Source organism: Mobula hypostoma, chromosome 8, assembly GCF_963921235.1.
Source record: "Mobula hypostoma chromosome 8, sMobHyp1.1, whole genome shotgun sequence".
NCBI classification, from domain to species: domain Eukaryota; kingdom Metazoa; phylum Chordata; class Chondrichthyes; order Myliobatiformes; family Myliobatidae; genus Mobula; species Mobula hypostoma.
The window spans coordinates 79,105,400-79,119,377 of NC_086104.1; the positions used below are offsets into that span (position 1 = coordinate 79,105,400).

The window sequence follows — 13,978 nt, forward strand, 5'->3', positions numbered from 1 at the left end:
GCAAACCCAATGCCATCAATCCCATTGCTTTCTTTGCCAAACCACCCCTGTTTCTCTTTGTTTCACACATTTTTTCTTGTCTAACCCATTAAAAACCCTCACACAATTTATCATAAAGGTTTTAGAACCATCTGTGATCTTCAAAACAAAACACATTGTTCGGATAGAGAAATAATGCCTTTCAGTGAAACTATTTGCTAGAAGAATCTGTTGAAACGTCCAAAAAATGAACAAATTCAAAATGAAAAACAATCTTACAAAGAGCATAATTTTAAATAAAACTCCAGACGTTCACATGTGATTGATAAATGCCCGAAGTATGGTATTAGCAATTCTATCAAGAATGATATCTGCATATATGAAGTTGACCCAAGACAAATATAACCTGTTCGATAAAGCTACAGACTCACTTAAAAGGACAGCAATGCCTTTTTAAGACTGTACTTCAGAAAAGTTAAGGGAAGTCTCAAGTCAGAGCTGTTATCAAGACTAGAATGGAAGATGGCCATAAATGATGAAACCGCACAGGTTACTTGATAAATTGCACTCACACATAAAGAAAGCAACTCATTAGAACAGTTCACAAGCTTTAAGTAGGGAGGTATTAGCTTGCTTAAGTAAAAGGCACTGTAAAACAAAAGCGTCGAGGTTGCCTGCAGTGCCAGAAATTATTGCAGCAAGCACACTAATAAAATTGTGTGCGTGAAATACAAGTATAATACACTGCAAATGTCTTGGTGCTGTTGACACAGGTTTGCAAATATGCATTAGTTTCATTCAGTCTGGCACACCTCAACCTGCAGTCTGGAAAAAGTTGATGTGATTACTGTATGAGTTGAGAAAATTTGTTATGTTGTAAACGTATTTGGGACCAATTCACTGAGAAACATCAGGGGCTGATTGTCAGGAGGCAAAGAGTGGGAATAAAAGATGCCTGCCGGTGACTAGTGCTGTTCCACAAGGGTCTGTGTTGGGACCATTTTTTTAAATGTTATATGTCAATGACTTGGATGACGGAATTGATGGCTTTGCTGCAATGTTTGCAGACGATACAAAGATAAGTGCAAGTGCAGGTAGTTTTGAGGAAATAGGGAACTACAGAAGGATTTAGACAGATAAGGAGAATGGGCAAAGTAGTGGCAAGCGGAATAGAGAGTTTGGATGTGCATGGTCATACACCTTGATAAAAGAAATAAAAGGATAGACTGCTTCCCAAATGGAGAGAAAATTCCAAAATCTGAGGTGCAAAGGGTTTTAGGAGTCCTTGTGCAGGATTCCCTGAAGGTTAATCTGCAGGTTGAATCAGTGGCCAGGAAGACAAATGCGATGTTCAAAGGAGTTTCACGAAAATGTCTTCGGGATTGAAAGGCTTGTCATATGAAGAGAGTTTGATGGCTCTGGGCCTCTCCTTACTGGAATTCAGAACAATGAGGGGGACCTCACTGAGACCTACTGAATGTTGACAGGCCTCAATACAGTGGATCTGAAGAGGATGTTTCCTATGGTGGAGGAGTCCAAGATCAGATGACACATCCTCAGGATAGAGGAACGTCCTTTAAGAATGGAGATAAGGAGGAATTTCTTTTGCCAGAGAGCGGTGAATCTGTGAAATTCAAGGCCACAGGCAGTCATGGTGGACAAGTCATCGAGTGTATTTAAGGCAGAGGTTGACAGATTCTTGATTAATCAGGGCATGAAGGGATAACGGGAAAAGGCAGGAGATTGGGGCCCAGAGGAAAAATGGATTAAGATCTACACTGACCAAGAATGCAGAACCAAATATTCACTCATATTTATATTAACTATTTTAGTTGTTTTACATTGTCTTTACTACACTTTCATTTTAAGCTCTAGATACAGTTTGTAACCAGCTCTCTCTTAATCAAAAGAAAATCTTAAACTTAGTCTCAGATAGATATCTCACCAGTCCGCCAGCTACACAAGAAATACTGTGGGGCCAATATATTACTTATGAGCTTCAATAATTCACTGTTGTCAAGACTTTGAATTGTATATTCACAATGCTTTGCTAGAAGCAGATTGTGGACAGTTTAACTGGTGGTGTGTTTCATAAGAATGTGAAGCTTAAAAATCTCAATTTTTATATGGAAGAAATGTTTACCATCTAATGCACAAAGCAGCAATTTTTTTTTGCATTAAACATGACAGCAGTAACTGGGGTAGGATGAGAGCATGTGCATTCTCCTAATGGGGCTTACAGCATCCTTGTGGAGGACATCTGTTCTCCTTAACACCTTGACAGAAATTAATCCAGAGACAGTTTCGAGAAAAAGAGCACTTGCTGCTTTCCCCACTCCGACACCTCATGTTGCTGTGTGCTCCCAGCAGTGGACTGACTTTCACCAGCATTTGGAACCATAAGGAACCTCCGCTTTAGGATGTGCACACCTTCCCCAATCTCACCATTTAGCTTCAACTAGTATCAACGTGAAGCATAACTAGTTTTCACTTGACAGTTGATACAAACTATTTAGTCCTGCTTCATTCTCTGGAGTAGTTGCATGATTTGCTGAGCGCTAATGCCATTTTCTGTGTCGATTTGCACCAAATTCAAAACTTCACTTTTGTCTTACCCGCTCCTAACATTGTAGTAATTCCAAAGGCTTGCAAAAACACAATTAATACTGCAAGTCATTTCAACCAGCTATCCAAATTCTCTGCTTATATATCCATTGACAGATGATGATATATTCCAGCCCCCGTTGTTCCATTAACAGAAGCAGTGCTAAGTTTTAAATGATAAATTCCCTTGGCACACATCTTTTGAGCAATTCTAACTATCACCAGCAGTATCTTCAAAAGAATCATGTTTGAAGGATCCATTAACCTCCTCTTGGGTGATTTCATATACTTGCAGATTGTTGCAAAGTACTAACAATGTCAATGGTAATAATTATGCACAAAGGTACATGAAAGCAATCAGAATGAATAAGATGCCCAAGCCTGTTATGAGCCCTAAATTCTTGCAGTGCATTGGACAATGGTGCAAGGTAGCAAAGTCATTTCGGCTGTGTATGCAAGCTTAACTGGTATTGTACCTTATCTTTCTTCAAAATGCCACAATCCTATTACTTATTTTTATATGAATGTTTCTGTTCATATAAGCACTTGTAGCCAAGTTATAATAGAACAACCCCACAAACAGCAAGGGAAAATGTCTAGTTAATTGCTTATTTGATAATTTAGTTGGCAGAGAAACAGGTGGTCAATAGATTAATACAAATTGATAGGAATTTCCAGTCGCTTCAAGATTATGTATGGAAGCATAAAATATACTTTCTTTTCTTTTTAAATAACCTGCTCATAGCATTCAGAATAAATGAGACATTTGCCTTAGTTTGAAGAAGTCCAAATACACTATTATATTTCTGGTATCGTAAACTAGAGATTATTTCCACTCTTACTAATCTGGCTATGGAAATACTGCACTAATAAACAACCCAAGTTTAGAGAATGTTTTCATCTATTTTGCCTGAATGAGAGAGCAGAGTAAAGGGATCTTTACTCTATAAATCCATAGTTGGCTCCGAGAAAAAGTACAGTACAATGGATTCCAGTTAATTGGGCCATTGGTTAATTGAGGCATCCACTTATTTGGGAGCACTCTTAAATAAGAAAAACAAATCAAGAAAACAGCCAGGATTTACTTTGTTTTTTTGGGACACAATGCCATTTAACGAGGAAGAAAAGTGTTCTAACCAGGGTCAGTCGCAAACACATCATGTGGCTGTCAGACAGTTTTAAAATTGCGTCACTTCTGTGCTGTGAGTTCAAAAAGCAGTGATGTTTGTCACTGATAGTTGGCAAGTTCCAAGCATTCAGTCTTGCAGATGCCAGAAATGGCTGGGAGTGAAACTTCAACGATTTCACTACTTCAAGTTAGGAACTACAAAGAATTTAAAGATATCAATAATCATCTTGAATGTTACAATGAAAATGAGGTTTGGAGGATAGAATCATTGAAAGCAATGTCTGACGGCAGTCCACTGTCTGCACTAGGTGTCTGTGCTGATTTTGTTAATTTACAGGGGTGGAGAAATATCTCTACCAAAGAAAGTGTGAGGCACTTCTTCCCTCTCCTAGTCTGCAGGTCACGCTTGGACAAAGTGTAGCACTTGCTGAGCACCCCCCACCACCTAATCAGGATCACATGATAACATTAAGCCATGGGAGCAGGTGGTGGATGGTCACACGAGCAGCTGGTGCATAACACAGTCCTGGTTATGTGAACACTTATGCCAGGCAATCTCTGAAGAGTATTTAAAATGGATGGAGTCACCTGTCTTGTAAAGGCACTGCCCAGAAGGCGGCAATGGCAAACCACTTCTGTAGAAAATTTGCCAAGAACAATCATGGTCATAGACCATTATCGTCCACATCATACAACACAGCACGTAATGATGGTGATGACAATCAAAAGAACACATCAACATACGCTGAATGAATTCCTCCATTGATAACTTAAAATTGTATTAGCTCCTATAGTTCTGTAGTAGTTTTGATTGTTTCATTTTATTCTGTACTTTGTTTAAATGTGTAACTTTTTACTCAGTTACATTGTATTTTGTCTCTTTTTGTACATTTATAACTATTTCTATGAAACTTTGGCAGCTGCTTAATTGGGCCAAAATGTATTGGTCCCAATGTGTCCTAATTAACTAGAATCCATTGTAGAGGAATCAATTTGGGTGGAGCTAAGAAACTGTTAGTGGGAGTTGTCTATGGGTCTACAAACAAATGGTAACATGACATTGTTTTATAGAATCTTTATAAAGATTCATTCAGTCCAAAAGGAGGATCTTTAATTCATATAAAGCATTAATGATTGGCTGTGAAGTGGCAAATATAATAAAAGGTACTTCAGTGAGCAAACATCAAGAAACATTTGAAAATAATAAGTTATGGCAAATACATGCCCCTGCAAGGCACTGAAATAAAACACAAAGCCACGACTACTAAAAGAGATTAGAAGCTAAAGTAGGGGAGAAGTCTTTTAAACAAAAAATACTGCAGGTTGTAGTAAACAAATCTGGATTTCAGCACAGGAGAACCAAAGCATTGATAAGGAAATGGTAAGTAGATACAAGAGTAATCTAGCAAGAAACAAAATCAAATTATAAAAGTTCCTGCAATACATGAAGAGGAAGAAGATTGGCCAAAGTTAATATGAGTCCCTTATAGAGAGAGACAGAAGATATGAAATTCGAGAGAAATAAAGGTTACTTTTTTCATGGAAGATGGCACTGAAAACCTCTCAGAAAAAGCTACAGGTCCAGAATGAAGAAGGAACTGGGAATATTTACACCAAGTATTACAATATTAATGGGACCAAAAAGTAGTAAAATACCCAAGACCTGATGAGGAACATCCGGAAGCTTTGAAAGAGACAGGCATTCACATCTGCTTTTCCCTGTTACCATCGAAATCAATCTCATCTCAGATTACTGCATTTATAACACAGCCACAATGATAATATCCCTTGATTAACATCTATACCACTTCCTTTCCCATTTTACTGTTTCTTTTAGAACATCAAAAAGTCTGAAATGCTGAGTGCCCAAACCTGATAACCCAACAACCACAGCTATGTAAGAGCTAATCATTCAAACTCATTTATTTCCATTTGTGCCATCAGCTTATCAGTCTTGTTACTTGTGCTATGTGTACCCAGATTAAAAAAGGTTGAAACTTTTGAGATTTTACAATTTTTAACTGTTTGGGTTTCCAATTTCTGCTACATATTAATTGCTTATATTTTGTGATCAACATGTTCAGATTTTCATTCACACCTTCACTGCACTCTTCCTTTTAGATTTCTTGTCATGTGAACTCTCTCCCCTCACCCTCCTGTATTGCCCTCAGCAAAACATAGTTTGTAGTGCTACCCATATCATTGGAACCCACATTGAGCACACATCCTCCCCTTCAACACCAATTTATTCTCCTGGCCTGAAGAGATGTCCCTAGCATTAGATTGCCGCACAGCCTTCATGTCTCTTGACAGGACAGTATCTGCTCACCTATCTACACGATCAACTATTTATTTAGAGGGACAGCATTATAACAGGCCCTTTCACCCCACTGAGCCAGCACCAAATTACACCTGTGACCAATAAGCGGCTAAATGCACATCTTTAGAGTGTGAGAGGAAACCAGAACACTCAGAGGAAATGTGTGTGGTCAAGTTGAGAAAATCCCTTGCAGTGGCAGAGAATGAACCCAGATCTCTAGCACTGTAATAACATTAAATGAACCACTATAATATCGTGCCCCCCCACACCATGACTAAATTTCTCTTTCCGTGCCCAACTACACCATCCACCACACACCCCAAGCCCTCCATGCCATGATGCTACAGAGAGCTTGCAAGCCCTTCCAGTACTCTACACCACATCCAAACAGAGCACAACCTTGCACCTGTTAGAGGCAGTCACTTCTCCAGAGCTAACCAATGGACACCTTCACCTGCTTTCTTTGCTGTCAGTCCTTCCTGTCCCTGACCACTAATTAAATTCACAGTTATTAAAGGAGTATAAGTGCTTTTGGAACAGTGTCCAGGATAACTCTTCCCCCTCTTTGATAACGGGTCATTTTTGAGTTGGCCATCTGTGACAAGTGGGATAGCACAGGAATCAATGGTGTTGACAGCCCACCAGATTCAAATTTATACCAGTAATATGAATGAGAGACCAGGAGTATAAATTGAAATTTGTTGATGTTGAAGCTGGGCAGGAAAATGCAAAGGTATTTCAGGTAACCTCACTGAATGGGTAAGTGAGAGGGGAATGATTTAAAAAAGACCCGAGATGCAGCTTCTTCACATGGAGGATGATGCATCTACAACATTTAGGAGGTACTTGAACAGGTACCTGGTTTTATAATTTAGAATTTATTTAAATCTTACATCCATCCCACAATGTGAGGGAGTGAAAATCATGGCGTTACGACTCCGTTGCAATGTACAGACATGTGAATTTAAAGGTCTAATGGCTTGTAGAAAGAAACTGTCCTGTATCCTGTTGGTCCTGGCTTTAATGCTGTGGTACCGTTTGCCAGACAGAAGCAGCTGAAGCAGTTTATGGTTGGGGTGACTGGTGTCCCTGATGATTTTCCAGGCCTTCTTTCTGCACCTGCTGCTGAAAATATCCTCAACTGAAGGGAAGATGCGCTGGATTTGGATAGGTTTAGAGGGATGAGGGCCAAATGTGGGCAGATGGAACTAGTTTCGATGGGCAACTTGCTCAACATGGACAAGTTTGGCCAAAAGGTGTGTTCGGATACTGTTTGATCAAAAATCTAGTAGATTGGAGTTAAAAATCTTAAAAAGAAAAACCATGTTGCCACTAACATACAATTTCACTGAAAAAAAAAATCTAAAAAGGAACTGAGAATTTTAGAGTTAAGTTAATGCAGCACGGGAAGAAGAATTGTTGATGAGTTAGGACTGTAAATATCCAAAGTGCATCTTCAATAAAGGGTACTGAGCTAAGAACCAAACTTAAAGCCACGGCCATTTATTTACCAAGTTTAGTCAGAGCCAACATTGGAAGAGATGTGAAGCTGGGGTAGAGAGTTTCAGGTAGATGAAGGTGATGGCTTCAGTCTTTAAGAAAATTATTATGCTATTCCATTTATATTTGCAGCTTGACAACACAATGGCAATGCTGGAGATAAGATGGGCTGCAGCAAATTGGCATTAGGCTTTGGTTCACCGACATTATTTGAGCTATCTACCAATAGCCAGACAACTCAATTTAACTAATTGGATTTTGAGATATCAGACCTCACATGTATCTTAAAGACCTTAGGAATGTTGAACAACAATAAAAGAGGGGCTGAGCCCGCTATTCATTCATGGAAGAGTCCCTCCTCCTCCTGGTTCTTCAGCAAAGATACCTCAATATTTGCACATGAGAATGTAAGAAATGTTGTTGACAGCTAGAATTCCTCCAGGAACTGATCCAAACCCTGCTTTAACCATCACAATCTAATTTCAACATGGAATCTTTATATAAATATTTAAGTCCTGCATTTACACATGCACAAATAATATTAATTTCAGATGTAAAACGTTCTAATTCAACATGGTGATCCTCAACTGAGGGGCGTGCATTCCTGAAAGGTGCTAAGATATGGACACCACAGTAGATGATTATAAAATGCATTAAAGGCATAAGATGTTTATCCAATATTTACATTATTGTTTATTAAAATACTCGATGATTTTTGTTTGAGAGTAGTTTTTAAAATGGTATGATTCCTCATCTTTGAGCTCTCCAATTAGCTTTTAGTAGTCAAATTAAGTTTCTGTCTAGAGAGTTGGAGACTTTTTTTCCTTTACAGTAAATCATAACTCTAGGATACAATTCTGATGTGTAACTACAAGTCAATATCCTGAAAGGTTAATTTCTCATGTAATGTAATTTCTGGAGATGGTTAACCATGTACAAGTTGGTAAAGTAGCCACTATTTAATCACAAATCCACTGTATTTGTGTCCTGCATTTATAACACCTCATGTCTGGTTTCTTGCTTGGTGCCAGCAATGTCAGAAAAATGTCCCAGTCCAATATTAGACTGCCCAGCTTCCAAGTAACTTTGGGATATAGAATACCGATGCTCAGATTAGCTCTCACTGTGCTCATTTCGCACTCATAAAACAAGTGTCAAGAGGCTCGACATTCAGTCCTTAATAACTCAGCAGCAATAGTTCTCTGCACACAAATGGAAAGATGCACAGACAGCTTGCTCCAGCTAGGGAAAGCTTCATTCAGAGCCAGTTGGTGCACACAAAGTATTGCTTGCCTGGCATCGTGTCTGCATAATCACATTTATGCCAGGTTTCTTTGTTTCCACCCGATATGGTACGCATAAATCGGTAGAGCATTGGGGAACTTTACAAGGGGGGTTGGTCCTGAAATATTTGACATTTCAGAACTCAGTTACTAAAAGCACTCTTTCATTGGTGGTCATGAATATATAGAACCACAGAAAGTATTTTGTCTGAATGCGTAACAGCTTGGTGTGGCAACTGCTCTTCACAACTGCAAGGAACTGGAATATGTTGTGGACACTGCACAGCACATCACAGGATCCTTTCCATACTTCTCACTTCACTGAAGCAGTGAGAAGTACAGACAAAGAGCCCACCCGTTCTCCCTTCTCTCATCTCCTATCAGGTAGAAGATACAAAAGCCTGAAAGTGCTTACTGCCAAAGGACCTCTTCTAGAATAAGATGGACTCTTGGCCTCACAATCTACTTTATGATCTTGCACTTTATTGTTTACCTGCACTGAATTTTTTCAGTTACTTTCAGAATTTATTCTGCATTGTTATTATTTTACCTTATTCTAACTCAATGCATTGTGTTGATTTATATTAATAGCAGGAAAGACAAGCTTTTCATAGTATCCTGATACATGTGATAATAATAATAATAATAATGCAACTGATGGATGAATATAAAACATGTATCTGGGATATAAACAAGGAAAGAAAATAGCTTGATAAAGGAAAAACTTTCGACAGAATTTACTTCAAGGCTTATGAAAATCTGCCAAACACAATTCAACAGTAAAAATGTAACAAAGGCAATAAACAGTTTCACTATACCAATATTAATGTATTCCTTTGGCACAATATCTTGGTCCGAAACCGATCCGGAAAATTTACAAAGAAGAATAAGAACTGAAATGACAAATTTCAGAAAACATCATGCACGTTTGAATGCACTTAGGTCAACACTACTTAGGACAGAAGGTGAGGAGGCATAACAGATATTAAAAATCTACACAACAGTCAGATAAAACTTCTAAAGTTATACTTTCATCACTGAAAACAGGAATCAGCACTCCGTTCAAGCATATGCAATTCCAATAAGAAGTATACATCACTAAACTTAAATGAGACCACAACACAGAAAAATGAAGATATTATCACTATTGAAGAAAAAGATGACTAATAGAAGAATATGACCTTACATGGAAGACATCCCCATGATCTGAGCAGATTAGATGTCCACAAGGAAATGTTGGCAGGAAGCGGTGACATTTTTTCAGAAACAGAAGGGTTCCTTGTGGCAATACAGGGCCAGGAGGTTAACACAAAAAATGATCAAAAATACATAATAAAAGACCAACAAATTCAAGGCGATAGATGTAGAAAATGCCAAGAGAATCCAGAAACAATCTAGCACATTACAAGACCCTGCAGCAGTTTAACTCAGTCTGATTACTTACAAGTAGCACAATCAAGTGGCAAATTCCGTTCACCAAAATCTTGTGTAGGCTCCTAGGAAGCCTCAGGCTCGCTGAGCTCGCTTTCGTCTAGGGGGAGCAGCCTTCGGCCCCGCCAAACTGGGTAATCAAGTTTGTGTGGATGCCGTGTGATGTACCCCACACCGCCAATTAACAGACAGCACACAATGTACGATTTACAGATTACAAGATTACACTTTATAGATCTTACTGGAACTATGTAATTAATAGAGATACAATATAAAAGGAAAGTAAAAGGCGCCAAACTTATCAGAGTTCAATCACTTCATGCACAACCATTGGAGCTCAATTAACAAAGTCTTCTTTCCACCATTCGATCCCCTCCGACCTCCTCAACCCGCCGTCTGGGACCAACCACAATGGTCAACCAGAGCGCGTCCAACACGTCCTTCCTCTTCGGTTCTCCTCCAGAAAAGCCCTGGGCCTCGGTCTCCCTCTTGGGTCCAATCCTCACCCATTTTACAGCATCTCCTCTCTCTATCCCCATCGCGCCTTCTGCCCAAAGCCCGCGAAAACAATAGCTTACAGACACACAAGAAAGAAAAACATCTATCCCAATTGGTTAGCAAATGAATACAATTCCCGTTATCAGTAATTATAACCCAAACAAGCTGCTACCGTTAACTCAGCAGTTAACATTACAGAGAAGCCATTTTATTAGCCTTAGCAGTAACATAAAAGTAGAAACCCTTACATGTGCTTTAAAATACAAACTTATAAAAGAAACATACCTTACTATAAATACAAGCCTGATCCAGTTTTAGAATCAGAACCCCACAAATTATATTATGACTGATCCATTATTAGCGATAGGACAATCCATAATAACTTCCAGATATAATGCAGGACAAACAAGCAAGAACAACCTACTTAGTAAATATAGCCACTCCAACACACATAACTTACAGAAATCAACAAGTAAAAAACAAAGAGAAATATGCTGAATTCAAAGAGGAAAATGAAAGACTTTGGAACATGAAGAAGGTATATTTTGTCCCAATAGTAATATCTGCAACTGGTGTCATCCCAAAGGCACTACACAATAGCATTAAACAATTAGGGATACACAGCAAAATCTACAAAAATCTTCAGAAAGCCACTACAATAGTCCGAAAGTTCCTAGCAATTGAGAAATGAGTGCGCTTGGCTATACCCATACCTCAGGTTTTACCAGTTTGACTACTTGGTGCTGTTGTGTGGAACAGAGGGGCTGCTGCATTATTGGACCTGTCCTTATTCAGATGTGAGGATGAACTGAATTGAATTTATTTATTAATCACGTATCAGGAGCACTGCATATGCAGGGCCCTTGGTATAATTAAGGATCCCACCCATCTATCCCACATCCTCTTTGATTTTCTACCATCAAGCAGGAGACCACAATGTATAAAAACAAGAATGGTCAGGATGAGAAACAGGTTCCTCCCCCAGGCCATTAGGCTTCCGAACTCCCGGCTGCATTGTCTGTTCCATACCTTCCATTATTTAAAATTAATGCACTTTCATTTGTTTTTATGTGTGATTCATCTGTAGATTTTATCCTTCTTTCATAAGGCATTGTTTGTTATGTGTACTACTGTGCTTTACACTCTGGTTCAAACAAATGTTGCCTCATTTCTATATAATATATATGGTTATTTTCATTGCATACACGTATATAGTTAAATGACAATAAACTTGACTTTGTTAAACTGAGACCTTCAACACTCATTCCTTTGTGGCAATATTTCTGCTGCTATTATATTTAAAACTAGGCCAATGGATGTAACAGGTCCTGATGCAGGGTTTCGACCCAGAATGTTCCTCACAGATGCTGCCTGATCTATTGAGTTCGTACTGCCACCAATTTTTTTTTATATTGGAGCAGGGAGGCAACTTAGACAGCCTGCATAAATTGGGTCAAAGGGCTTGCTTCCAAGCTGTGCAAATCTATGCCTAATGCCAGTGAAGTGGCTCTCTTGGAAAAAAAAATGACTTTGTCAAATCAAACACCAAACCAGTGAGCACAAACTTTGTTGCAGGCAGAGATAAATGTTATAATGTACTACAAAATTCAGGACTACTCAATAATTAATCCATCAGATATTCGTAGCTGCTTTGATGTGGGTGATACAGAAGTCCTTCTGGTTCCTCGCTCAGTTAGTTCTAACATTTAGTTTTACCTGTATCAGAACTTGTGCTCTTCCCATTGTTAAAATGTGGTGCTGCATAGGACAAAACTATGCTTTCACAGTGCCTTGAAAAGTATTTTCATCATCCAACATCCTCTTTGATTTTCTCCCATCGAGCAGGAGACTACAATGTACAATGTTTCATCATCAACTATCATCACATTATATTGTTTCATATTCTAAATTTAAAATATATTCAGGTAGGATTTTGAGCTAATCTACTAAACATTGTGTATCATGTCAAATCAATAGAAAAATTCCAACACCCGACAATTTACTAAAAATTAAAAACCAAAATTATGAGGCTGAAGAAGTATTCACCCCCTTTGTAACCACTATGTTAACTTTCTTCAGGTGCAATACTATATACTACCTTATCTACTCACCCAATTTGTTGATGAAGAAAATTGGAGGATCACCGGAATAAATACACGTTCTCTCTGTCGAGTATAGTGTGGTATATTTTTAAACAGCTGAAACAAATGAAAACAAAAGAGCATTCAAGACAAGTCAAGGAAATGATAGTAGACAAGCATGAATCTGGAGAAGGCTACAATACCATCTCAAAGGCACTGAATATCTTGGAGCTTAGTGTAGTCCATCATTAAAAAGTAGAAAAAATTATGAAACCACAGCCACACTGCCTGAGTCAGGCTACCCCTCTAAACTTAATCACCAGAGAAAATTGGCACTTGTAAGAGAGGTTACTGTGACGCCAGTTGTCACTCTGAGTGAACTCCAGAAGTCAGCGGCTGCAACTGGAGATGAAGTTCATGACTCCACAATCTCTAAAGCAGGATTTTTCCAACCGGAACCCTTGGGTTCTGTGAGAGGTCACTAGCGGTTCCACGAGAGATCGAGATAAAAAATATTGTATATTTAACTTCACGTAATGTGCAATGCTAGCGCTCACAGTGGTGGGCAGTGAATGAACAGTCCTGTTAGTAATCTCAGCCCAGTATGGCAGCACACAGGAGGACTGTTTATTTGATTGAGTCCATTCTCAGTTTATGACGCGAGGTAGGAGAGGCTATTGATAATTGGTGAGCACTGTATCGCACGGAGGGGAGGATGGTAGGCTGATCAGGAGCGTAAAGTGCGTCACCCAACTTGGGCTGTGATGTCAGCCTCTCCTTCCCAAATTACCTCCCCCAACTTTCCCTTACTGGAGCGCCGACTGACTTACGGGGAACAAAGTACCGGTGTTGGAGAAAACTAGAGGGAAATTTTCATTCTAAAGATGGTCCAATGTGGCGATTTTTGAAGAGGAGGAGTGAGATGCAAGAGGAGGATTCTGATAAGGTTAATAATGAAGAATTACAATCTTCTGAGTTATGTCACTGCACTAGTGCAACAAACAACACGAAAAAAGTCCATCCTTACAATGAAAGCTACATATCAATGGGTTTTACATGGACTGGTGCTCAAGTTGTCCTATTCCATTGTGCCTAGTTTGTGAGCAAACAACTTACAAACACAGCAAGCACTCCAGCAAAATTGAAAAGACAC

At 38.9% G+C, this 13,978-nt stretch overlaps 1 protein-coding gene across 9 annotated transcripts in view; it reads right to left on the minus strand.

Annotated features, from left to right (window-relative positions):
- Positions 1-13,978, minus strand: part of plcb4a (phospholipase C, beta 4a) — a 572,877-nt gene that overhangs the window by 444,488 nt on the left and 114,411 nt on the right. For 8 of the 9 annotated variants that reach the window (XM_063056176.1, XM_063056174.1, XM_063056173.1 and 5 more), the window contains one exon: positions 12,856-12,942. The exons of the other annotated variant lie outside the window; for it this stretch is intronic. The gene's annotated coding sequence lies outside the window, so the exon portion shown is untranslated. The remainder of the gene's footprint in view (positions 1-12,855; positions 12,943-13,978) is intronic. 9 annotated transcript variants of the gene reach the window in all.